Source organism: Balaenoptera ricei, chromosome 2 (genome assembly GCF_028023285.1).
Source record: "Balaenoptera ricei isolate mBalRic1 chromosome 2, mBalRic1.hap2, whole genome shotgun sequence".
Taxonomy (NCBI): domain Eukaryota; kingdom Metazoa; phylum Chordata; class Mammalia; order Artiodactyla; family Balaenopteridae; genus Balaenoptera; species Balaenoptera ricei.
The window spans coordinates 7,725,396-7,751,290 of NC_082640.1; the positions used below are offsets into that span (position 1 = coordinate 7,725,396).

A 25,895-nucleotide genomic window follows, 5' to 3' on the forward strand; every position below is an offset into this window, starting at 1 on the left:
AAGCGTTGCTGTTTCCGGAGGATTCGAGTGTTTTCGTTCAGTAACTCAGGCACCCTCCTGTGTTCAAAGATTTACCCTAATTGCTGTGAATGTTTACAAGCGATGCTTGAATAGCTGAACCTATTTTCGAGAAGCTTATATACTAATAAGTTAGTTTTCATAATTGGTGTGTCGAATTGGTAACTATTTCATAAGCAATTAAGGAAATATCTTTCCCCTTAGAGGATCAGTTCATTTACTGACTTGAGTTTAACGCGTAATACCACGAGTGGGTCTTTTCCAGGTGTTTGGAACAGGAGGTTTTTCTGAGAGGCAGAAATTAATAGAAAGTGAGTGTGGTTTTTTGCTTTGTTATGATTTTGGGAAAGTCTTAAAATGAAATTTGTGAACAAGGCTCTCATTTTTAGCGTGCATTGAAATGAAAATATTCTGTACTTTGTGGAGAGTCTGATTGGAAAAGGCGCTTAAGATAGTGCTAAATCGCAGATGAATTAAATCACTGCATTCTTACATTTGATTCCACCTGTACAGTGTTTGATATCAGCAGTGATTTGTCGGGCAAGATATACATATTTCTCTTCTGCCTCTTTCTCCCTCATTTTAATCTCTTCTAAGATAGTCATGTTTTTCTTTTACTCAACAGGAATTCCTAAGTAAATACTTCTTTCTGGTGACCGAGCTGGAGTTTGTGTTCTTTTCTTGCCTTGTCAGTGGCCCCTAGTGGCTTTCTATGGGGAACAGATCCTGAATGAAGGATGCTGTATTTATAGCAAGGATGAAAAGTGAACAGTTGGCGAGAGCCCATCTCTTGCCAAGTCTGAGATGGACTTTTTTTTCTCCCAGTGAAGACTGGTCATATTTATAAGATGGTGGTCTTATTTTAGAATCTCCAAAGGAAATGGTATCTGTGATAGAGAAGGATCTTGTTTATTCTAGATTTTCCTTCACTAACATTGAGAAAATTACTCAAAGAGGTTTGGCAAAGTGAAGAAAGATGAAAAATGGATTGAGTTGGGAATGTGTTAATTCACCTGATGTTCGTTAAACTCCTAATGTAAGACCCAGCGTCCTGGGCGTAGGTAAGGATTCAGGATATTCACCCTTGAGGAGCTTACATCTAGCTAGGGAGGCTGAGCCCATACTTTGAGTTAACAAGTATGTTAGACAAAGTAGTTGCTCATTCTGTTCAAAGTAAAGTTGGTACCATTTTGCTTATTGAACTTTCCTGATTGGAAGAAAGCTTTGTACTTCCATGCACTTGCTCTGAGCCTGAGACTCAGGGCCCATGATGCCCTTTTTATACATAAAATTAAGTGTCAGCTTGAGGACTGAGTTCAGTTGGGAAGCACTGGGAAAAAGGACCATCCTTAGGTGGTATTAGTCATAGAACCTTTACTAAAGCTTGGTTTAACTCATTCTATTTCCCAGCCTGCTGCAGCCCCAGAAATGTTTATTGCTGGATAAGGTTTGTTTGGAGAGAAAATGGCTTTCATACTGGAGTTGTATGTGAATAGAAAACTGTGGATTATAAGTAGATAGGTTTATTCATATTTGTGGTAAAAACTTTGGGCCTACTTAACCGGAGTTCCCACTGTGGACGTGTGTTGTCACGGTATAAGTATAGGTTTATAGATCTAAGTTTAAAGGACAGTTAGGGAAACTGGATCTGAGATTAGGGTGAAGGAATAAGGCCCCTCCTACCTTCTTGAGGGCTGAACTCCTCAGATCTCAACTTAAAAAGCCAGGGCAAACACTGTGATATTAATCAATGTACCTTGGAAATGAAAGGAGTTTTTTAAAAAGAAACAATTGTTTGATCAAAAAAAGCCTTGCCTGATTATTTTCATTTTTGACCTACTGCTTGAAATTGGTGTTTTAATTTCTTCAGTTTCCTTGTTTTTATTTTATTTTATTATTTTTTTTAAACATCTTTATTGAAGTATAATTGCCTTACAATGGTGTGTTAGCTTCTGCTTTATAACAATCAGTTATACATATACAATATGTTCCCATATCTCTTCCCTCTTGCATCTCCCTCCCTCCCACCCTCCCCATCCCACCCCTCTAGGTGGTCACAAAGCACCGAGCTGATCTCCCTGTGCTATGCGGCTGCTTCCCACTAGCTACCTATTTTACATTTGGTAGTGTATATATGTCCATGACACTCTCTCACCCTGTCACATCTCACCCCACCCCCTCCCCATATCCTCAAGTCCATTCTCTAGTAGGTCTGTGTCTTTATTCCCGTCTTGCCACGAGGTTCTTCATGGCTTTTTTTCCCCTTAGATTCCGTATATATGTGTTAGCATACTGTATTTGTTTTTCTCTTTCTGACTTACTTCACTCTGTATGACAGACTCTAACTCCATCCACCTCATTACAAATACCTCCATTTCATTTCTTTTTATGGCTGAGTAATATTCCATTGTATATATGTGCCACATCTTCTTTATCCATTCATCTGTCGATGGACATTTAGGTTGCTTCCATGTCCTGGCTATTGTAAATAGAGCTGCAATGAACATTTTGGTACAAGAGTCTTTTTGACCTATGGTTTTCTCAGGGTATATGCCCAGTAGTGGGATTGCTGGATCGTATGGTAGTTCTATTTGTAGTTTTTTAAAGAACCTCCATACTGTTCTCCATAGTGGCTGTATCAATTTACATTCCCACCAACAGTGCAAGAGAGTTCCCTTTCCTCCACACCCTCTCCAGCATTTATTGTTTCTAGATTTTTTGATGATGGCCATTCTGACCGGTGTGAGATGATATCTCATTGTAGTTTTGATTTGCATTTCTCTAATGATTAATGATGTTGAGCATTCTTTCATGTGTCTGTTGGCCATCTGTATATCTTCTTTGGAGAAATGTCTATTTAGGTCTTCTGCCCATTTTTGGATTGGGTTGTTCGTTTTTTTGTTATTGAGCTGCATGAGCTGCTTGTAAATCTTGGAGATTAATCCTTTGTCAGTTGCTTCATTTGCAAATATTTTCTCCCATTCTGATGGTTGTCTTTTGGTCTTGTTTATGGTTTCCTTTGCTGTGCAAAAGCTTTTAAGTTTCATTAGGTCCCATTTGTTTATTTGTGTTCTTATTTCCATTTCTCTGGGAGCTGGGTCAAAAAGAATCTTGCTGTGATGTATGTCATAGAATGTTCTGCCTATGTTTTCCTCTAAGAGTTTGATAGTGTCTGGTCTTACACTTAGGTCTTTAATCCATTTTGAGTTTATTTTTGTGCATGGTGTCAGGGAGTGTTCTAATTTCATACTTTTACATGTATCTGTCCAATTTTCCCAGCACCACTTATTGAAGAGGCTGTCTTTTCTCCACCGTATATGCTTGCCTCCTTTATCAAAGATAAGGTGACCATATGTGCGTGGGTTTACCTCTGGGCTTTCTATCCTGTTCCATTGATCAATATTTCTGTTTTTGTGCCAGTACCAAACTGTCTTGATTACTGTAGCTTTGTAATATAGTCTGAAGTCAGGGAGCCTGATTCCCCCAGCTCCATTTTTCGTTCTCAAGATTGCTTTGGCTATTCGGGGTCTTTTGTGTTTCCATACAAATTGTGAAATTTTTTGTTCTAGTTCTGTGAAAAATGCCAGTGGTAGTTTGATAGGGATTGCATTGAATCTGTAGATTGCTTTGGGTAGTAGAGTCATTTTCACAATGTTGATTCTTCCAATCCAGGAACATGGTATATCTTTCCATCTATTTGTATCATCTTTAATTTCTTTCATCAGTGTCTTATAATTTTCTGCATACAGGTCTTTTGTCTCCTTAGGTAGGTTTATTCCTAGATATTTTATTCTTTTTGTTGCAATGGTAAACGGGAGTGTTTTCTTAATTTCACTTTCAGATTTTTCGTCATTAGTGTATAGAAATGCAAGAGATTTCTGTGCATTAATTTTGTATCCTGCTACTTTACCAAATTCATTGATTAGCTCTAGGAGTTTTCTGGTAGCATCTTTAGGATTCTCTATGTATAGTATCATGTCATCTGCAAACAGTGACAGCTTTACTTCTTCTTTTCCGATTTGGATTCCTTTTATTTCTTTGTCTTCTCTGATTGCTGTGGCTAACACTTCCAAAACTATGTTGAATAATAGTGGTGAGAGTGGGCAACCTTGTCTTGTTCCTGATCTTAGTGGAAATGGTTTCAGTTTTTCACCATTGAGGACAATGTTGGCTGTGGGTTTGTCATATATGGCCTTTATTATGTTGAGGAAAGTTCCCTCTATGCCTACTTTCTGCAGGACTTTTATCATAAATGGGTGTTGAATTTTGTCGAAAGCTTTCTCTGCATCTATTGAGATGATCATATGGTTTTTCTCCTTCAATTTGTTAATATGGTGTATCACATTGATTGATTTACGTATATTGAAGAATCCTTGCATTCCTGGGATAAACCCCACTTGATCATGGTGTATGATCCTTTTAATGTGCTGTTGGATTCTGTTTGCGAGTATTTTGTTGAGGATTTTTGCATCTATGTTCATCAGTGATATTGGCCTGTAGTTTTCTTTCTTTGTGACATCTTTGTCTGGTTTTGGTATCAGGGTGATGGTGGCCTCGTAGAATGAGTTTGGGAGTGTTCCTCCCTCTGCAATATTTTGGAAGAGTTTGAGAAGGATAGGTGTTAGCTCTTCTCTAAATGTTTGATAGAATTCACCTGTGAAGCCATCTGGTCCTGGGCTTTTGTTTGTTGGAAGGTTTTTAATCACAGTTTCAATTTCAGTGCTTGTGATTGGTCTGTTCATATTTTCTATTTCTTCCTGGTTCAGTCTCGGCAGGTTGTGCATTTCTAAGAATCTGTCCATTTCTTCCAGGTTGTCCATTTTATTGGCGTAGAGTTGCTTGTAGTAATCTCTCATGATCTTTTGTATTTCTGCAGTGTCAGTGGTTACTTCTCCTTTTTCATTTCTAATTCTATTGATTTGAGTCTTCTCCCTTTTTCTCTTGATGAGTCTGGCTAATGGTTTATCAATTTTGTTTATCTTCTCAAAGAACCAGCTTTTAGTTTTATTGATTTTTGCTATTGTTTCCTTCATTTCTTTTTATTTCTGACCTGATCTTTATGATTTCTTTCCTTCTGCTAGCTTTGGGATTTTTTTGTTCTTCTTTCTCTAATTGCTTTAGGTGCAAGGTTAGGTTGTTTATTCGAGATGTTTCCTGTTTCTTGAGGTAGGCTTGTATTGCTATAAACTTCCCTCTTAGCACTGCTTTTGCTGCGTCCCATAGGTTTTGGGTCGTCGTATCTCCATTGTCATTTGTTTCTAGGTATTTTTTGATTTCCCCTTTGATTTCTTCAGTGATCACTTCATTATTAAGTAGTGTATTGTGTAGCCTCCATGTGTTTGTATTTTTTACAGATCTTTTCCTGTAATTGATATCTAGTCTCATAGCGTTGTGGTCGGAAAAGATACTTGATACGATTTCAATTTTCTTAAATTTACCAAGGCTTGATTTGTGACCCAAGATATGATCTATCCTGGAGAATGTTCCATGCGCACTTGAGAAAAATGTGTATTCTGTTGTTTTTGGGTGGAATGTCCTATAAATATCAATTAAGTCCATCTTGTTTAATGTATCATTTAAAGCTTGTGTTTCCTTATTTATTTTCATTTTGGATGATCTGTCCATTGATGAAAGTGGGGTGTTAAAGTCCCCTACTATGATTGTGTTGCTGTCAATTTCCCCTTTTAGGGCTGTTAGTATTTGCCTTATGTATTGAGGTGCTCCTATGTTGGGTGCATAAATATTTACAATTGTTATACCTTCCTCTTGGATCGATCCCTTGATCATTATATAGTGTCCTTCTTTGTCTCTTGTAATATTCTTTATTTTAAAGTCTATTTTGTCTGATATGAGAATTGCTACTCCAGCTTTCTTTTGATTTCCATTTGCATGGAATATCTTTTTCCATCCCCTCACTTTCAGTCTGTATGTGTCTCTAGGTCTGAAGTGGGTCTCTTGTAGACAGCATATATATGGGTCTTGTTTTTGTATCCATTCAACCAGTCTGTGTCTTTTGGTGGGAGCATTTAATCCATTTACATTCAAGGTAATTATCGATATGTATGTTCCCATTCCCATTTTCTTAAATGTTTTGGGTTTGTTATTGTAGGTGTTTTCCTTCTCTTGTGTTTCTTGCCTAGAGAAGTTCCTTTAGCATTTGTTGTAAAGCTGGTTTGGTGGTGCTGAACTCTCTCAGCTTTTGCTTGTCTGTAAAGGTTTTAATTTCTCCATCAAATCTGAATGAGATCCTTGCTGGGTAGAGTAACCTTGGTTGTAGGTTTTTCTCCTTCATCACTTTAAGTATATCCTGCCACTCCCTTCTGGCTTGCAGAGTTTCTGCTGAAAGATCAGATGTTAACCTTATGGGGATTCCCTTGTGTGTTATTTGTTGTTTTTCCCTTGCTGCTTTTAATATGTTTTCTTTATATTTAATTTTTGACAGTTTGATTAATATGTGTCTTGGCGTGTTTCTCCTTGGGTTTATCCTGTATGGGACTCTCTGTGCTTCCTGGACTTGATTAACTATTTCCTTTCCCATATTAGGGAAGTTTTCAACTATAATCTCTTCAAATATTTTCTCAGTCCCTTTCTTTTTCTCTTCTTCTTCTGGGACCCCTATAATTCGAATGTTGGTGCGTTTAATGTTGTCCCAGAGGTCTCTGAGACTGTCCTCAGTTCTTTTCATTCTTTTTTCTTTATCCTGCTCTGCAGTAGTTATTTCCACCATTTTATCTTCCAGGTCACTTATCCTTTCTTCTGCCTCAGTTATTCTGCTATTGATCCCATCTAGAGTATTTTTAATTTCATTTATTGTGTTTTTCATCGTTGCTTGGTTCCTCTTTAGTTCTTCTACGTCCTTGTTGAATGTTTCTTGCATTTTGTCTATTCTATTTCCAAGATTTTGGATCATCCTTACTATCATTATTCTGAATTCTTTTTCAGGTAGACTACCTATTTCCTCTTCATTTGTTAGGTCTGGTGTGTTTTGACCCTGCTCCTTCATCTGCTGTGTGTTTTTCTGTCGTCTCATTTTGCTTATCTTACTGTGTTTGGGGTCTCCTTTTCACAGGCTGCAGGTTCGTAGTTCCCGTTGTTTTTGGTATCTGTCCCCAGTGGGTAAGGTTGGTTCAGTGGGTTGTGTAGGCTTCCTGGTGGAGGGGACTATTGCCTGTGTTCTGGTGGATGAGGTTGAATCTTGTCTTTCTGGTGGGCTCGTCCACGTCTGGTGGTGTGTTTTGGGGTGTCTGTGGCCTTATGATTTTAGGCAGCCTCCCTGCTAATGGATGGGGCTGTGTTCCTGTCTTGCTAGTTGTTTGGCATAGGGTGTCCAGCCCTGTAGCTTGCTGTTCGTTGAGTGAAGCTGTGTCTTGATGTTGAGATGGAGACCTCTGAGAGATTTTTGCCGTTTGGTGTTACGTGGAGCTGGTAGGTCTCATGTGGACCAGTGTCCTGAGGTTGGCTCTCCCACCTCAGAGGCACAGCCCTGATGCCTGGCTGGAGCACCAAGAGCCTTTCATCCACACAGCTCAGAATATAAGGGAGAAAAAAATAGAAAGATAAAAAGAGGATAAAATAAAATAAAATAAAGCTATTATAATAAAAAATAAGAAAAAAAATTATTAAGAGTAAATGTATTCAGAAAAAATTTTTTTTTAATTTTTAAAAATAGATTTATTAATTTTTTTATAGTAAAAAATAAGAAAAAGATTTTTTTAAAAAAAATTTATTAAAAAAAATTTTTAATTTTTTAAAATAAAAAATATGAAAAAACTTATTAAAAAATTTTTTTAATTTCTAAAAATAGAAAATACGGAAAAAATTATTAAGAAAGCATATATTAGGAAAAAAAATTTTTTTTAAGTAAAAAAAAAAAAAAAAAAATGGACGGACCTAACCCTAGGACTGATGGTGAAAGCAAAGCTATACAGACAAAATCTCACCCAGAAGCATACACATATACACTCACAAAAAAAGGAAAAGGGGAAATTAATATATCCTGCTCCTAAAGTCCACCTTTTGAATTTGGGATGATTCGTTGTCTATTCAGGTATTCAACAGATGCAGGCACATCAAGTTGTTTGTGGAGCTTTAATCCGCTGCTTCTGAGGCTGCTGGGGGAGATTTCCCTTGCTCTTCTTTGTTCGTACAGCTCCCAGCGTTCAGCTTTGGATTTGGACCCGCCTCTGCATGTACGTTGCCTGAGGGCGTCCGTTCCCCGCCCAGACAGAACGGAGTTAAAGGAGCAGCTGCTTCGGGGGCTCTGGCTCACTCAGGCCGGGGGAGGGAGCGGTACGGAGGAGGCGGGGCGAGCCTGCGGCGTCAGAGGCGTCGTGACGTTGCAGCAGCCCGAGGCGCGCTGTGTGTTCTCCCGGGGAAGTTGTCCCTGGATCACGGGAGCCTGGCAGTGGCGAGCTGCACCGGCTCCCGGGAGGGGCGGTGTGGAGAGTGACCTGGGCTCGCACACAGGCTTCTTGGTGGCGGCAGCAGCAGCCTTAGCGTTTCCTACCAGTCTCTGGGGTCCGCGCTGTTAGCCACGGCTCGCGCCCGCCTCTGGAGTTCGTCTAGGCGGCGCTCTGAATCCCCTCTCCTTGCGCGCCGCGAAACAAAGAGGCAAGAAAAAGTCTCTTGCCTCTTCGGCAGCTGCAGACTTTTTCCCGGACTCCCTCCCGGCTAGCACCAAAGCCAGAGCCTCAGCTCCCAGCCCCCGCCCGCCCCGGCGGGTGAGCAGACAAGCCTCTCGGGCTGGTGAGTGCTGGTTGGCGCCGAGCCTCTGTGCGGGAGTCTCTCCGCTTTGCCCTCCGCACCCCTGTGGCTGCGCTCTCCTCCGAAGCTTCCCCCCTCTGCCACCTGCAGTCTCTGCCCGCAAAGGGGCTTCCTAGTGCCTGGAAACCTTTCCTCCTTCACGGCTCCCTCCCACTGGCGCAGGTCCCGTCCCTATTCTTTTGTCTCTGTTATTTCTTTTTTCTTTTACCCTACCCAAGTACGTGGGGATTTTCTTGCCTTTTGGGAGGTCTGACGTCTTCTGCCAGCGTTCAGTGGGTGTTCTGTAGGAGCAGTTCCACGTGTAGATGTATTTCTACTGTATCTGTGGGAAGGAAGGTGATCTCCGCGTCTTACTCTTCCGCCATCTTGCCCCCTCCTCCCCTTGTTTTTAATAGAGGTGACACATTACTGATCCCAGAATACTTTGGGAAGATTTAATCTACTCAAATACCCTTTCTCTATTCAGTGTGCTGATAATTTCTCCTCTATTTAACTGAATTTTCATAGTGTTTCAACCTTTTTATCAGCACATATTTTTTTTGAGCATTACAACTCTCTCTCATTTTGTAATAAACATCCTTATTTCTGTTTTATAGTTGGAAAAAAACTAAGGTTCAGTAGTGTAAGTTGAACACACTGTTAGGATTCTAATTGTTTTAGGAAAAAAATGCCCAGTCCTCCCTCCTCTGTCTCTCCTCGACTCTGGCGCAGCTGCCACGCTGAACACCTTCTGACACCAGATGTTTGGGGGTTTTCCGCCACCAAGCAATTCTCTGGGACACCAGCTGGGTGTCCTGCAATGTACTCAATTCTGTTACTATCTACCCGGAACTCGGTCCCAGGAGACCGCCCCCTCCCCTCTTCACATGCCCATCTCAAGTTGTAGGTCCCCAGGTTACCCACAACTTCTGTCTGACTCGGCTACAAATCGGTGGTCCCCATGACCTCCTCCGCCTCTGATTCAGTTACCTGCTAGACCAGCTCACAGAACTCAGGGAAACACATTTACCAGTTTTTTTTTTAAAGGATATGGTTAAGGATCTAGATGAACAGCCAGATGAAGAGATACAGAGGACAAGATCTGGGAAGGTCCCCGAGCACAGGAGTTTCTGTCCCCATGGATTTGGGGTGTGTCACCCTCCCAGTATATGGACATGTTCACCAACCCGGAGGCACTCTGAACCCCATACTCTGGGGATTTTTATGGAGGCTTCCTCACATAGGCGTGATCAATAATTAACTCTATTTCCAGCCCCTCTCCCTTCACCAGAGGAGTGGGGAGTGGGGAGTGAGGCTGAAAATTCCAAGCTTCGAATCATGGCGTGGTCTTTCTGGTGACCAGCCCCCATCTGGGAGCCATCCAGCGAAACCTCATTAGAACAAAGGATACTCCCACTACTCTTATCATTTAGGAATTTACAAGGATTTCAGGAGCTCTGTGTAAGGGACAGGATCAAAGACCAAGTATTAGAAGAAGAGACGCCCCCAGTTGCTCTTTTTTAGGAGTTCTCTGCCTAGAACTGGGGGCAGGGACCAATATATATGTATTTTCTATTATCTCACACTAATGCTACAGATTACAGATTTCTTCCCAATTGTGCAGATTTCACCAGGATTACATAGTATAGAAAGCCTTCATCTTTTAGGGGAATTTCCCAGTTGTTTACTGCTTTCTAACTCAGGTTTTTTTTTTTTTTTTAAATTTTTGCTTTTAACTGTGATAAAATATATATAACATAAAATTTACCATCTTAACCATTTTTAAGTGTACAATCCAGTGGCATTCAGCACGTTCACGTTGTTGTGCAACCGGCACTATCATCTGTCTGCAGAACTTTTTCATCTTCCCAAATGGAAACTGTACCCATTAAACACTAACTCCCTATTCTCCCCTCCCCCCCAGCCCCTGGCACCCACCATTCTGCTTTCTATCCCTGTGAAAATGGCTACTCTAGGTATTTCATAGAAGTGGAATCACACAGTATTCGTCTTCTTGTGGCTTGATTTATTTCACTTAACGTAAGGTCTTCACCCATGGTTCATCCATGTTGTAGCAAGTGTCAGAATTTCAGTCCTTTTTAAGGCTAAAGAGTATTCCATTGTATGTATTGGATACATTTTGTTTACATATTCATCTGTTGATGGATCTAACTCTGTGTTTTATACGGTGGGTCACAATCAGCATTTTACAACATACAATACAGTAGGAAATGTTTGCCTGTTTTAGGGATCAGTGCTGTTTTGTGAAGTGTGTGTGTGTTGTACTAAGTCCTGTTGATTTTTTACATTTTTTACGGGCAGAGTAGAGTGGAACACTTCGGTATCTCCCGGGTCTTATGCCACTTCTCACGTAGAGAGGTCAGCAGTGTTTCCCGTGTTTTGGGTGGGGTAGACTGGGAAAGAAGGAGCAGGAAGAACAGGTTAACTCTTGGGGCCTGGTTGTTTGTTTTAAGTGTCACGTGTCCACAGTGATACACTTGGAAGGAATTCAAGTGAACCCAATGGCCAGACAGCATTGTTTGTAAACAGTTTTCAGGGTTTTCCGTGGAACCTCTTTCTCCTGTCTTCCTGGGGTGCTTTCCCCCCCCACCCTGCACCCCACAGGGCACTGAATGATGCAGGGCTGAGTCACCGGGAGAGCCTGCAGCTCCCGTGTGACGGGCTTGGGGCAGGAGCTGGCATGGACTGTGGACCAGAGCTGAAGTCAGTTCACTGAATATTACGTCTTATTCACGCCTCCGCGGTTGTCCTTTCACACTCTTTGCCTAGATCTAGATTTGATATTTCCTACTAATTTCGTACCAACAATCTAAGCCCTCCTTGGTTTAGAGGGGCAGACCCTTCAGCCCAGAGGTCACTCAGGTATTTGGACAGAATTGGGACTAGCGCTCAAGGCCCTTCTTCCCCTGATGCCATTTTTCTCACTGTATTAAATGCTTCCCCCCAAATAGAAGCATGAAAGCATATCTTATGAGTGGACCGTCACGTCATGAATTACGGTCCTCAGGAGCGCAGATTTGCATTGTCTCAGAGCCTGGATGGGATATGCATTGTGGGGTTACAGGCAATGTTAGAACTCCACCTCCGCTCGTTGGGGAGGGGATTTGTCAGTAGTCGGAAAGGTGAATCGAGCGTGATCGAGGTGTGCAAATGTCGGGCTGGAGATGGTGCACATGCAGACCTGGGGAGATCCCAGTGTGTTTGGGGTGTGCGTGTGTGTGTGTGTGTATATGTGTGTGCATGTGTATGTGTGTGTGGTTACACCACTTAATGAGAGAGCTGATTCTTAGGGGGAAATGTTTGCTTTCGTTGATAGATTTCACTTAGCCTGTATAGAGGGTATTTGCTTGCAAGCAAGCTCTGCTGATGTTTTCTGCACACGTGCTGCCAGAGACAGCGTGTTCCATCTGGAAGGTCGGTAACTGGTACCAGGGTTGGAACAGTTTGTTTTTCATTGTTTGCTCTCCTTTCTGTGCCTGATGAGGTCATGCAGTTGCACACAGAACTGATGCAAACTTTCCTGCTTTCCGAAGTTGCTACAACATCTCCCTTTGAACTTTAACTCTGACTGTTTTGATTTCCAGTAAGAGAGCTTCTTGGTGGGGTGAGGGGCAGTGGTGGTAAATCCTTGTTCTGGGTGCTTTTCTTTATTGCTAGAAAAAAGTACTGCTGTTGGGAGGTGCGTTCTTACTGTGATCTTTTTATCTGTTGCCTTGAACAAGGAGCCTGCACACATCCAAAGAGATCAGTGTTCATTCTCCATGACGTTTGGTTGCTTATGCCTTGAGTAGGTGACAAATGTGGAGTGATTTTCTGGGCAACGTTTATCTTACTAAAGGATGATTTTTAAAGCGTTGGATGTTGATGATGAAAGCATAAATACGTGTGTATCTGAGGTCGTAATAAACCTTGAGATCTTCCCCTGGGCCACTGAAGAATCTAGTCCTTCAAATGTGTGAACTTGAACTTGTGGATTTAACAAAACAGCAGATCTATACAAGACTAAATAAAAAGTCACATCTTGTTATGGTTTTGGATGTCATGTCTTTGCCAGGGAGAGAGTTCTGTAAGAGGCTGTCTGTCTTGCAGTCATAAACTATCTTTTTTTTCCCTGACGATTTCTTCCAATGCCCAGCCATCTCTGTCAAACTCTGGATGAGTTGCCCTTTGCTCACCTTTTAAAAATATCTTTTGATGTTGAGTAGGTTTTGTCTCCATTATTTTATCCAGGCTCCATTCAGTGTCTGGGCTCCTGATGATTAAATTGTGCTTTTTCTTTGAAGATCTCCACTTCCGGTACAATGTGACTCTCCAGTGAAAATTACTGATGTGTATTTTGAAGTACTTCATTTTAGCAAAATAGCACTTGCTTTGCAGTTGTTTTGTTCATCATCTCCACTTTCTCCCTGGTGGTTGTGGGTATAAAAAAACGCAAGCTTGTGAAAACAGCAACAAAACACTCTGAGAGGCCTTGGTTTTAATTTGCTGCTTATTCCTTGGTGGGGTGTAGGAAAGATGCTTTCTCGGGTGTCCATTATGGAAACAGTATTTTCAGTCTCCGTTCATACCTGTCTAATGACCAAAGGGATTTAAATGCTCTCCTTCATTGTGGTGTCATAATTTCCACAGTGGCTTTGACTTGAGTTGCTACTACTACTTCACACTCCTGCCTGCCCTAGGTGTGCACATATTTGGTGACAAGGTAATGTTGATAGAGACAAACAGATCTCACACACACACCTTTTTTTTTTTTTGCTGGGTGCATTTGCAGTGCCTTTTCGTTTGAGAAAAAAAAATATGGGCTACCCTTGCTAATGTAGGGCTCTTACCTACCTTGTGCACAATCATATGGACCTGCCCCTGGACTGCCAGGTTCTGTCAGAGAAAGTCACACAGATGCGGCAATAGAGTCTGGTCGTCAACTTCAACGCTGCCTGGAAATCAACTGATTTCTTCATCAACACTCTCACTCTCCCGCATGACTATTTTCAATTCTCTCAACAGTTCTTAAATCTCCAATTTCATCGTCAGCCCCGTCCCTCCTGCTGGTCCCTCACTCTCAGCAGGTGTTCTTTCCACGGCTAGTAAAGCAGTTGTGTGAAGGCCCTTTGCTCCTCTTCCCACTGCCCCTCTGCAAACCTGCTTGCTCCTGGATCCCTTTCTCATCTTTCTGTTCACAGTGTAAGAGGTATCCATCTCCCTCACTTTCTAAAAATCAGTTTCTCCACAGCTATCCCCTCCCTATTTCCACCTCTGTCCTGCTGTTTCTTTCTCGTGAGGATTTATGAATGCTCAGGTCTCTCCCATCTTAAAGCAAAACCAAAACAGAACAAACACTGTGAAACCCACACCTTCCCTGGTGCCCTCCTCTTTCAGCTGTCGCTTTCTCTCTCCTCCTCTTTGATTAAACTTTTTGAGAGGATGTTCTACTTTCTGGCCTGTAGGAGTGATCTACTGCTGCCTGACAGAGCATCATATACGACACACAGTTCTCATCTCACAGTTTCTGTGGATCAGGAATCCAGGCACAGCTTGTACTAGCCTGTACTTCAGGGTCTCACCAGGCTGCAGTCCACGTGGGCACTGGGGCTGTGGTCTCATCAGAGGCTCAGTTGGAGAAGAATCTTCTTCTGAGCTCACTGAGGTTGTTGACAGAATGCCTTTCCTTGCATTTGTGGGACCTAGGTCACCCTTGGTTCCTAGAGGTCATTGCTCTTCCATGACACAAGGGATTTCACTTAATTCATGGCACCTTAGGTCCTCACAGATGGCGAGGGAGGGAGAGGGGGAGAGAGAGGGGGAGAGGGAGAGAGTGCGAGTGAGCAAATCCAGCAGGATGGAATTACGGGAGTGATATCCCATCACCTTGGTCTAATTCTGTTGGTTAGAACTGAGTCACAGGTTCTGCCCACACTCAGAGGGAGGGGATTAAACTAGGGGGGAACGATGGGAGATGAGGATCATGGGGACCACCTTAGTCTGTCTGTCCTGTCTCAATTTGCTTATTTCCATTCACTCCTTAAACCACTGTATTCTATTTTTTTTTTTTTTTTTTTAATCGCCACCACTTTACTGACACTAACCTCAGAGGCAGAATTGGCTACGTGATGTGCAGGGCTCTGTGCAGAATGACAGTGGGAGGCTCCGTGTTAAAAAATTATTAAGAATTTCAAGATGGCAACAACAAAGCGTTAAACCAAGTGTGGGGCTCATCTGAGCCCAGGGATGCAAAGGTCCACACCCGTGAGGCCAGCCTCCCTGTTGCTAAATCTAGAAGGCACTTGCTTGTGCGCTTTCTTACTTGACCTCTCAGCAGTTTTGCTTGTCCAGTTGCCACTGCTGAGAGCATCTTGCTTTCTGAAACATTTTCATGCCCCTGAGCTTTTGAGACCTTGCGCCCTCCTGGCTTCCCTTCTCTTTCTGGATCTTCCCCTTCAGTCTCCTTTGCAGGCTCCTCTTCTTTATCCTTCCTTTTATATTTGAGGATTTGGAGGGCACCTTTGTCACCCTGTGAGTTTCCTTAGCCTCAGTTGCTTGTGGATTTTGGGCTCCCAGCTCTACGTAACCAGCCTGTATCTGACTCCCAAGCTCAAGCACTCGTGTCCAAGCTTCCTTTATTCACTCATATGCTTTATGGGCATCTAAATGCAGTGTGTCTAAAGGTGATCTCCCTGTTTTCTCTGATCAAGCTTGTTTCTCCTGAGTCATCCATTTTGGCCAATGGGTCCACTGTCTCCCCAGGTGAGTTTGGATTTCTGGTTTCGCTGTGTTCCTGTCTTGAGCCCCCTCTCTCTTCTGATTGATCTTACTTGTATTTAAGGTCTGTGCCTCCACATGGCTGTGAAGGGCTCGCCCTGGGACTCTATTTCATCCGGGTGATCTTCCTGTTCTCCGGACCTCCAGGGCTTTGTTTGTTCAAACCCAGCATACTTCACTGCTCTTCCTCAGTTAAGGGTCTGTTTCCCCGCTTAGAATAGGAGGCTCCTGAGAGCAGAGACTCAGTTTTGTTCACTGCTTTATCCTCAGTATTGGGAAGCTGGGCGCCTGCTACACCCTCAATAAATACGTTATTTTTAAATTAATTAATTTATTTATTGGCCACACCTCGGGGCATGTGGGGTCTTAGTTCCCCGACCAGGGATTGAGGGATTGAACCTGTGCTCCCTGCGGTGGAAGCGTGGAGTCTTAACCACTGGACTGCCAGGGAAGTCCCAATAGATATGTCATATTTTAATGAAAGAGTTTTTTATTTTCAACCTGATTTTTTAAAAAGCATGACTGTTTTGTTCCTTTGTAGAAACCATACGTTTTGGAAAAACAGGACAACTGTGTAGAAGAATTCCTGTTCTGGAGATGCTAGGGATACCTATAATGTTTCAGTAGTTCGGGACCTTTTGATTGGATTGTTGTTGATTAGAAAGTAAAGTTGTAACCGGCACTACGTGGGTGTTTTCTTATTTCCATGGAGTTCTGGGCCTGGTGGTTGGGAGGGAGCCTGTGTCATTGGGTCTGCAGAATTCAAAGAATTGCTTGTGTCATTTGGTAGCAGGAAGTAAAAATGTGGTAACTGTGAAGGTAAGTAGGTATCAGGTACCATCATCTGAGTCACTCTGCTCTTACTCCAGATGTTTTGACCTATTTTTATTTTTGTTTTTTTAACCAACAAGTGGAGAGGTAGTTGTGGTCAGAGATCTGCATCCCTGATTTTCCAGGATCCTGTTTTCCTTGCAATATCTGCTTTAAATAGTGTTTGGTAATAGAATGTCGAAATGCATTTCAGTATTTGGGGGCCTAATTATCTAGAGACTAAACATGGGCCAGAAGAGGACGGATTCCATTCAGCAAAGACACTGCTCATCTATCAAAGGTCTTGGAGAAGTCTCATTTTAAGCAGAAGTCTGTTACAAGCAAACAAAATAATACATACATTTATTTGTTAAAGAGACCCTTTATTCTACAGCCTAGTGGCTCTCAAACTTTTTGATATCAGGACCCTCTGTTTATACTGTTAAAGAGTATTTGAAGACCCTCAAAGACCTTTGTCTGTTGTAATATCTATTGATTATTTACTGTGTTAGGAATTAAAACTGAGAAAGTTTAGAAAATTCACTTAAAAATGGCAAAAATAACAATAAGCCCATTATGTATTAGCAGAAGACCATTCGTATTGAAAAGTAACGTTTCCAAAACAGAAAAAAATCGTGAGATGAACGTTATTTTACATTTGTGCACATTTTAAAATAATTTTTTAAATGGAAATAACTATTTTTCAAAATTAAAAAAATTAATGACACTGGTGGCATTGTTTTACATTTTTGCAAATCTATTTCATAGCCAGCTTTAATAGAAAATAACTGGGTTCTCATACCTGCTTCTGCATTCAGTGCGTTGATAGGTTGTTTCGGTTGAAGTATACGTAGAAAATCCAATCTTACACAGATACATAACTGGTAAAGTTGGGAGTACTGAAATAACCTTTTCAGAGAATTATGGATGGTACAGTGTGGATTCTGAAACCACAACAGTGATCTTTTCTCAGTCTGTTACATTAAAATTCATTAAATTATCTTTCATTTTGAATAGGACAGGAGGGTAGCTGAGTCAGTTATAATACACCTGTATAATGGCATATTATGCAACCATATTTTAAAAGTATTTTATCACAGATGAAATGCTTACAAATGTCATAAATTGTCTACTGAATATGACCCTCATTTTGCTAAAAAAGAGAAGATATGTGTATTTGTATGAACAGAAAGGAAAATATATCAAAATATGGATATGTTTAGTGATGCATTCATGGATGATATTTTATTTTCTATGTACTTTTCTGATTTCCAAATTTTCTATGATTACATTGCTTGTAAAACCGGCAGGGGGCGGGGGAGAGTTTTTTGTTTTTTGTTTTAATAGAGAAATAAGTATGTCTGTTAAACCTTTTCCCTCGTCAACAGGTCACCTTGTACATGAAAACCCCAGTTTTTATAGGTGGAGTGGTAACAAAGATCCCTTTTCCCTCTTCAAGTTTTTGTTTATTTAACAGACTAGTGTAACTTTTCTATGCCTGTTTTCAACCTCAGAACTTTTCCTCTTTATTTGAATAACAATTAATTGATTTATTAGAGAAACTTTATTCAAGACTTACTCAAGCAAAGTGTTGATTGTGGAACTTTATAGCAGGGGCATAATTTGCTTTTTCTCATTTCTGCTACACCTCAGGCAAGCACTGATTCTTTTTTTTTCTTAATTAATTAATTAATTTATTTATTTTTGGCTGTGTTGGGTCTTCGTTGCTGTGAGTGCTTTCTCTAGTTGCGGCGAGCGGGCTTTCTCTAGTTGCGGTGAGTGGGGGCTACTCTTCCTCGCGGTGCGCGGGCTTCTCATTGTGGTGACCTCTCCTGTTACGGAGCATGGGCTCTAAGCGCGCAGGCCTCAGTAGCTGCGCCACGAGGGCTCAGTAGTTGTGGCTTGTGGGCTCTAGAGCGCAGGCTCAGTAGTTGTGACGCACGGGCCCAGTTGCTCCACGGCATGTGAGATATTCCCGGACCAGGGCTCAAACCTGTGTCCCCTGCATTGGCAGGCAGATTTCCAACCACTGCGCCACCAGGGAAGCCCAAGCACTGATTCTTATATGTAAGTAAAATGCAGAAGGATCTTGTCCTACAGTGATAGTAGAGCTCCTTGCATAGCTGAGTAGTATTCCTGGAAATTAACATGCAATTAACCTCTCAGTTATTGCCTGTGAGTCCTTTTGTCAGTGGTGTGTTGAGTATTTCTCTTTACAATTTTATTTTCAAAGTTTTTTTTGATGTGGACAGTTTTTTTAAAAGTCTTTATTGAATTTGTTACAATATTGCTTCTGTTTTATGTTTTGGTTTTTTGGCCAAGAGGCATGTGGGATCTTAGCTCCCGACCAGGGATCGAACCCACACCCCCTGCATTGGAAGGTGAAGTCTTAACCACTGGACTGCCAGGGAAGTCCCTCTCTTTACAGTTTTATGGCTGGAAGTTGAAGTGTCTACCCAGAGATGCAAAGGGCATCTCACATCTGGGGATGAGCTCCCTGCTTACCCCTGGATTTAGAAAGCATGTTCGTTCACTGTTATGTAGCTGATGCGGTATTGTCCTAACGTATTGCTGCTTTAAGGCTTTTGTCCTTTGTCTGTGGACAGGAATCCAAATCTGCTGATGGTCTATTTTCCTGAAAGTGGAGGATTCCATCCTGTTGGTATTTCTTTATGTTCCTTATGATATGATTAAATGATTACTAAGATGGCTACAAAGCACCCACAAAGCAGGAAATTAGCAGTTTTGCATCCTCTACTTATCATTTTAAAGATATGAACATTGTTACTTTGATATTTCCAGCTGAACATTCAGTTCTGTGGCTTTAGTTAATAAGTTAGTGACTGTTAGCGTTTGCAGTCTCTCCCAAAACTGTTTACTAAGGCACAGCTCACTTTGAAGTATAAACTGTGATGGGTAACTACTTAATTGTTCGTCCTAATACTGTTTTACATTAAAAAAACCATTCTATCCTCTGCTTAAAACAATTGAGAATATTCTACTTGGGGGCACCCTTAAAGCATTCATCATTATATTTGGAAATATTCTAATTTAATTTTAGTCAGATTTTATGAGTTGAGCATTTTGGAGGCTAAGAAATATACTCCAAATAATACCTAGTGGTTTCTTCCTTTTATAATGGAAACCACTCTTTGAATTTAATTATTTCTTGGGTCTGTCATCGTCTTTTATGTAATAGACTGGGCTTGGAAGGTATCACAGATTCTAAGTAAGACACGAGAAGTGTCATTATTATTGCATTACCATAATCATAAACTGCGGGAGCCTTTAGAATATAACCTGAAGAACTTGCCACGATACAGAAGATAGGCTTCATGAGGGCAGGAGCTTTGATTCCTTTCCTGCTCATTGCATACTGTTCAGGACAGTGCCAGGCACTTAATAGATGTGGAATAAATACTTGATGAATTATTGGAAGATTGGACTCACTAGATTCCCTCTGTGGGCTACTGTAAACAATATGCATTTGCTTTCCAGGAGTCATATCTTCTCCGAAAGGGCGGGAGTAGCTTTTTGAAAGTGAAAGGCTTGTTGTGTGTACCTTGACTCAAACCCTACCGGGCACTGTGCCTGACATACAGTTGGTGGTCTGATGTTTAGAACAAAATTCCGGTGGGACCACCAGGTAGTTGCTTATTTTTGCTCATGTTTGTCAGTGGCTTCTAGAATCATCATATGCCCAGTAGGTGGAGAAAATGGGGCATGAAGATCCCAGGGAGGTTGATGGGAAGCTGTTTTGAATTTCTCATTTGTAAATACTGGGACTTTGGCATACTGGAATGTGTTTTTTTTGATGATAGGCATGGAAATGGTATGAACAACCTGGCTTAAAGTTCTTGTTGAAAATAACTTGGTGTGTCAGACATTTATCAGAGGCTCCATCAGAATTGATGGCAGCTGTTTTATCCGGGTACCTAAAACAGCTTCTGTCATGCCTGCTCCTTCTCGGGGACCTGCCACACCTCTGTCTCACTGACCATGTCACAGGGAAACCACATCTGGTTTCAGAGCCCTGGGTTACCTGCTCCTCTTACTGATTCAGCCGAATCTCCTGTCACTCACCCCTTCAGTCCCCTTGTTTCAGTCAGGCTGGTGTCTCCATTGTTTTTCCCATCGGTGGGCCCTTCCTGCTGCTTAAAATCCCCTGCTTGGTCACTGCTGACTCCGCCTGGTCACACCCTTCTTTTGAGGCTTGCTTCAGTGGAGTTTCACACTCTGACTAATCTGTTTTGCCTACTGTCTACAATTTTGTTCTGAATCAAGATGTAGTGTTATGTGATGCTCATGTTATTTGTGTAGATTTAGTTTTTACAAAAAGACTGAATACTCTTAAAAGGGATTCTTGTACTTCTTTTATATTCCCTAAGCCTGTGTTGGGCGTTTGTTCCAAATGAAAAAAAATAAAAGAAAAAATAGGAAATGCTGATGGGACAGACTTGATTTTGGAACACTCCGCTTACCCATTCCGAGGACGTGGGGAACATAGGGGCCCTGAGCTAATTAATATTGTTTGATTGTCTCGATCTGAAGCCACTGAGTGAAGCCGTGTGTGAAATAGTCCTGACCTGCTGGTTGAAGTGAGACTGTGCAGGCAGGGGTTGTGGATTTGGAAACCTGGAGATGGTGTGAACATTGAATGAACTAGAGTGTTTCAGCTTGGGAAGGAGGATGTTGAAGTTTAAACGAACACAATTTTCTTCACATTTATAGACAGCTTTTACCAGTTCTTGCAGCACAGCACAACACAACACTTCTCTGATGACTGAATGAGAAGCTGTGTGCTGAAAGGAGTGCAGTTCAATAAGACTGATTGAAATTGCTCATGGGAACCTTTTTAGTTGCTTTTTTTTTTTGAAGAAAAGGGTAACTTCACTTTCCCTGGTGTGGTTTCCCCTAGAATGGAATTCCTGGAGGGCAGGTCCGCCAGTGTTATTTGCCATGTGTCCTGGTACTCAGTGCTGGCACAAGAGGTGCTCAGTGAAGGTGGGTGGATGGATGGATGGATGGATGGATGGATGGATGGATGGACGGACGGATGGATGCAGGGATGGGTGGTGCAGCTGCTTGGTCTTGGAGATGGAGGGAGAGGAGACTCTTGGAGATGGAGCAGTGGCTCTTGCTGTCCTGACCAGCCTTCCCTCTTTCCCTGGTTGTGTTATGGCCCAGACCCCATTGGAGGTGTGGCTGATCATGATGGGCGCTCCTTTAGTGCTTCTCTACTGGAGCTGGACACACTTTTTTTTTTTTTTTTTTTTGAAGTTTCACAGATGATTCAGATGTACCGGGGAGGATTGGAAACCACAGCTGTAGTGTTTGAAGGAAAATGGAAGTTAACTTAAGCCAGTTTGTCCACATGTAAATAAACAAAAGCAGCTTATCCTTTTTGCTGGGGGGCGGGGGGAAGGTGTTATTTTGCTGAGATGGACCCACCTAACTCACTAGTTGTTTTTCTTCCCCCTACATCTTCATCTGCTGTTTTGGACTTTTTTTTTTCACGTTTAGCTCTTGGCAGCTAATAAGAATTCAAGCTCTTTGGGCACATTTTTATACCTGGGAGAACATATTATAAAGGTGTTGAAGTGTTTCTTAAAATCTAGCAGCAAAGTGTAGGTGGTTTCCAGCTCCAGCCGCTAGATTTAGAATCTCCCTGCTCAACTCCCCATCCAGCCCCCGGATTTCCAGTCCTCTCTGCGATCGCCAGCAGCACAGTTACCAGCAGCTTGGTCTGAGTGCAGAATCGCAGGAAGGAAAGTGGTTGGGAAAACCGGGACCAGGTGAGCACTGCCCGTTGACCTCTCTGTTTAGTTATCTTCCTGGACAATTCTTGAAACGTCCATCCAAGTTTAGTCATTTTCTGGCTGTGTAATAATTCAGACGGTACCTTGTGAATCAGTAACCTTTTAATTAATTTATTTACTTTTATTTTTGGCTGTGTTGGGTCTTCGTTTCTGTGCGAGGGCTTTCTCTAGTGGCGGCAAGCGGGGGTCACTCTTCATCGCGGTGCGCGGGCCTCTCACTATCACGGCCTCTCTTGTTGCGGAGCACAGGCTCCAGACGCGCAGGCTCAGTAGTTGTGGCTCATGGGCCCAGTTGCTCCGCGGCATGTGGGATCTTCCCAGACCAGGGCTCGAACCCGTGTCCCCTGCATTGGCAGGCGGATTCTCAACCACTGCGCCACCACGGAAGCCCAGTAACCTTTTATATGTTATACATTTTGGCACCGCTAGGAAGGTCAAGTCGTTATTTACCTTTTACACCGCAGGGTGAAGTAAATAGGAATTTGGAAAGTTGTTTGTGAGTGCGTGTGCTTCTGCTAAGCAGGCAGGGGAAGAGAGCGGTTAGGGACCCTGTGGTGAATTACAAAGCATAAAGATGCATGGATGGGGGAGGTGAGGGAAGCGTGATGCACTGGGGAAACCCGGAGGGAATTACCTGGACTGAGGGAGCGTGGGTCCGAAGAGGAATTTAGTCTTTTTTTCTAAAAATTAAAAAAAAAAAAAAAATGATTTGCCTGGCTCCAAAACAGGAAGAGGTGGCTCTGCCTCATTTCTGTTTTCTGCTAGTAGTGGACTTCTCTCGCAGGGGATAAAAACACCATCACACAGCAGTAAAGGGCTCAGACGCTGGCGGCAGACCCACTGGGCTGACGGGGCTCTTCCAGCTGCACGACCTTGCACCAGTCGTTAATAACATCCCTGGGCTTCAGCTTCCCCTCTTTCAATAAGGACCCTAATCCCTCCATCATAGGACTGTCTCGGAAGGCAAATGACGTGAAAAACGCAGTGTTCAGGATGGCGCCTGGGACTTCCCTGGCGGTCCAGTGGTTGGGACTCCGCGCTTCCACTGCTGGGGGCGCGGGTTCGATCCCTGGTCGGGGAACTAGGATCCCGCGTGCCGTGCAGCGCGGCCAAAAACCAAAACCAGAACACCAAAAACGGTGCCTGGAACATAGTAAGCACTGAATCAGTGTTAACAGGAAGGAGGGCTAGTATTTCTAAGGATTACCTGGGAACCACACTGTCATTGATAACAGAGTTTCTATTACAAATTCCAATGTTTTACAACTCCCGTTTAAATCAGGAGATTGCAGGAGCGCACAGACCCACAGGGTGGATATTTAGTGGGGAGAAATAGAAAGAGTAGAAATTAATTTTGCCCAAGACAAGTGAATACTTTTTTTTTTTATTGGTCCATGACCAATTTAGGACAAAGAAAAATGTTCATGGGCTGCATCTTCTCTAACCCTGCAAAATTTACTGAGACACTGAATTGCTTTAACAAGTGATAATCAAACATTTAGTAATTGTAAGCCCTGGAGATACAGTGGTGCACAGAGAGCAATGGCCCCGACGCTCAGGTAGCTTCATATCTAGAGGGAAGATGATCAAAAAACATGTGCCCAGCAGTAAAACGAGCAGTTCCCCAGACTGTGAGGGGTGGGATGCGAGCTTAGGACAGAGACTGATGGTGGAAGGACCCAAGTTAGGTGGGGTGATCTGGGCAGGTGATGTTTGAGTGGAGATTCAAGGGTGAGCCAGTAGGACGGAGAGATTTGGGATGGGATGGGATGGGTTGGAGGGGGTGCTGGCGTGAGCACAGACTAGGTGAAAAATGAAGGGAGGCCGGCAGGGCCGGAGGGCGGGGAGCAAGGTGGCAGGGAGAGACGGAGAGATGCAGGGGACGGGGTGTGAGAAGTAGGCCCGGGTCAGGTCAGGTAGGGAGTGGCGGCCATGGTCAGGGGCTTAGAGAAGCTTCTGGGGAGTGACCTGACCTAAGCTACATTTTAAGGCAACCCCACGGGCAGAAGATCAATTCTTAGTGCAAGCTTCCTGCTTTAACATTTTTCTGTTTGACAATGAAGAAAACATCAGGAGAGCGTTTTTAGCTATGGAAATGTTGGTGTCTGGATATATTTGAGAAGCAGTAATGATAACGAGACCTTCTGAGTTTTCAACCTGAAATGACGTTGCAGCTGAACTGTGAGGCCAGGCTGGTGGCCCTGATCACATCCTACAGGCTCCCGGCAAGAAGAGCACACAGGAGGTGGCTGATCTAGCCAGAGGTTGGCACAGCTTTGTGGTGTCAGGTGCAGAGCTGTCATTCGTCTGGGCTGTGACCGATGAGAATACTGTGACCCGGCCGATGGCTGGCAAGCTGAGTGCTGACCGATGTATTTCCGTTTTCAGTCACAGCATCCAGGCCACGCCAGGAACCATCCAGAAACTCCGCGATCGGCACTTGTAGATCCTCTGTGCTTTTGGGAAGAGTAACATGGACTACTTTAATGTCAATTTCTGATAGCAAATTACGGATGATGAAATCAGTTGTTTCGGATGACAGAGAAGGACCCTTTGCAAGGCCTCTTTAAAGCAATCGTCGTTAATCCAACAGTGCTCCTTTTTATGTGGAGCGCTGAGAGAGGAGCGCTATGCTGTCTTACTGGTTTGCCTCCAAGTATGGGAAGTCCCAACACACAGGCAGTGAAGGGCTGCATTTCAGAAACAAGCTTTCGTCGGGATTTCTTCTGGTCATGGATCTTCCGAGGAGTCACCCTATTATTTTGTATTATAGTTGCAGATGGGCAAAAAGCAGATTTCTCACGTTTCCCTTTCTGAGAGGGATGGGGTAGTGTGTGTGGCTTCGAAAGGCCTGTCTCTGTTGGAGCCTGACTGTGTTGCCTGGTGCAGTGTGCGTGCGTGTGCACGCGTGCGTGCGTGTGTGCAAGAAAGTCTGCAAGTTTAGATCAGACTGCCCTGATTAGTGAGAACCTCTGGTCCTCTGGTCTGGGGCTCACAGGTGAGGAAACTGACCCCAAGGGGCAGGATCATTTGCTGAGAGCGCAGAACCTGTCGGTGGCTGAGCTGGGACCGGGACCTGGCATTTTTGGTGCTGGGACCTGTGCCTTTTGACGAAACACGTTGTTTACATTAATTGTAAAGAAAATGGTTAGTAAGAGATGTAATGAGGAAATAGATAATGTCCAATTATTCCAAGCCAGTGAGTTGAATCTTTTTAAATCTGCAGTGGACCATTTTAAGAGAAAGCAAAATTTGTTTCTTGCTAGTGAGGTAGGAGCAGAACTTATTTTAAAAAATGAGGATGAGGCAAAATAAAACTAGAAAGACAAATAAAAATGTTAGTCTAGGATACTTTGTATCTTTGTTTTATGATCAGGCTTTAAATTAGAATGTCGGTGGGTATACACACTACTATATATAATATAGATAACTAATATGAATCCTGTATAGCACAGGGAACTCGACTTTACTCGGTAGTGACCTACATGGGAAAAGAATCTAAAAAAGAGTGGGTATATGTATATGTATACTGAACCATTATACTATACAGCAGAAGCTAAGCTACACAACATTCTAAATCAGCTATACTCCAATAAAAATTAAAAAAAAAATTAGAATGTCAGTGGGAGTGACATTTAATGATTCTAAATTCATAATGTCATCAGTATTTTATTAAAATAATGGATGTATTAGTGAATCTACTTTTGTTAGATGATATTATTTAATCTG

At 42.6% G+C, this 25,895-nt stretch overlaps 1 protein-coding gene across 2 annotated transcripts in view; it reads left to right on the forward strand.

Annotated features, from left to right (window-relative positions):
* The window catches only part of FAM107B (family with sequence similarity 107 member B), an 89,356-nt gene that overhangs the window by 19,891 nt on the left and 43,570 nt on the right, over window positions 1–25,895 (forward strand). The window lies entirely within an intron of this gene.